At 34.6% G+C, this 1,129-nt stretch overlaps 1 protein-coding gene across 1 annotated transcript in view; it reads left to right on the top strand.

The window, feature by feature from the left end:
* The window catches only part of LOC106880066 (uncharacterized), an 8,859-nt gene that overhangs the window by 983 nt on the left and 6,747 nt on the right, over nt 1-1,129 (top strand). The window contains exon 3 of the mRNA XM_052975295.1: nt 471-573. The gene's annotated coding sequence lies outside the window, so the exon portion shown is untranslated. The remainder of the gene's footprint in view (nt 1-470; nt 574-1,129) is intronic.

The following is a 1,129-nucleotide window of genomic DNA, read 5'->3' as shown; positions in this document are numbered from 1 at the left end:
CCACATATATACATACATACATACATACATACATACATACATACATACATATTGCTTTCTCGATTTCGCTGTTTGAGTGTTTTGAAGGAGAGGATTTAAAAAAAAAGGGAGAGAGAGAGAGAAAACAGCTTTTAAAAATAGAACAAAAGAAGCTACATCTATTTGCGATGAATGCGTGAATATATTTTGAGTTCAGGTATGGATTTTGCTATGAAGGCACAATGGGGAGTTGGTGATTTTGATTTTGCCTGGGATTGGGCAAGTGTGTCTGTTGATTGCAAGATGTGGTTCTTTTATTGCTCCTTTTCTTCAACTCAAATTGTCTTGTGACAGTCCAGTTTTTTTCTTTTTCTACGAGGCTATATATTTCTTCGTTATACAGCAGTAGAAATATTTTGACAAAATACATTCAATGAAATTCTCGACATTGTTCCACTCTACAACCTGTGCCAATATTGCTTGTATTTCAGAACTACAGTTCAAATGAGGAAAGAGTGAAAACAGTATCGAGTAGAACTGGAAGTCAGAAAGGTACCAGTAACAGATCAAGCAACACTACAGCCTCATCAAGACGCAAGTAACCTCATGTCTCTCTATCTGTTTGTCTATCTATCTGTCTCTATCTTTGTCTGTCTGTCTGTCTCTCGCTCTTTTGTTCTATCTGTTTCTCATTATCTCTTTTTCTTTTCCTTTCTCTTTTTTTTTTATCTGGTGCTGCATTCATTCTCTAGACTCTCCTTTTGTGACTCTTTTTCTCTTTCTGTGTCTCAGTATACATACACACATACATACATACATACATACATATGTGTGTGTGTATAAATATATATATCTTTATATATAAAAATGAGAATGTGTGTCTGTCTGTCTGTCTGTCTGTCTGTGTGAATCCCTAAAACTCGAGAACTACGCAACCAATTTCATTCAAATTTTACAGATGCCTTACTTAGGGTTCCAGTTGTGTTTTAGTCAAAAAATTTTTTAACTTCTTGCGGAGTTCGAGCCCACGGCAACATAATATCTCCTCCACTATTTAAGTATTACGTGTCAAAAGTGAAACAAAAACACTCATGTCAAATACTTTCACTTTAAAAATGAAACTATTCTACTAACTGAAACAATCACATTT

Source organism: Octopus bimaculoides, chromosome 21 (genome assembly GCF_001194135.2).
Source record: "Octopus bimaculoides isolate UCB-OBI-ISO-001 chromosome 21, ASM119413v2, whole genome shotgun sequence".
NCBI classification, from domain to species: Eukaryota; Metazoa; Mollusca; class Cephalopoda; order Octopoda; family Octopodidae; genus Octopus; species Octopus bimaculoides.
This window is presented reverse-complemented; position numbering and strand designations above follow the sequence as displayed.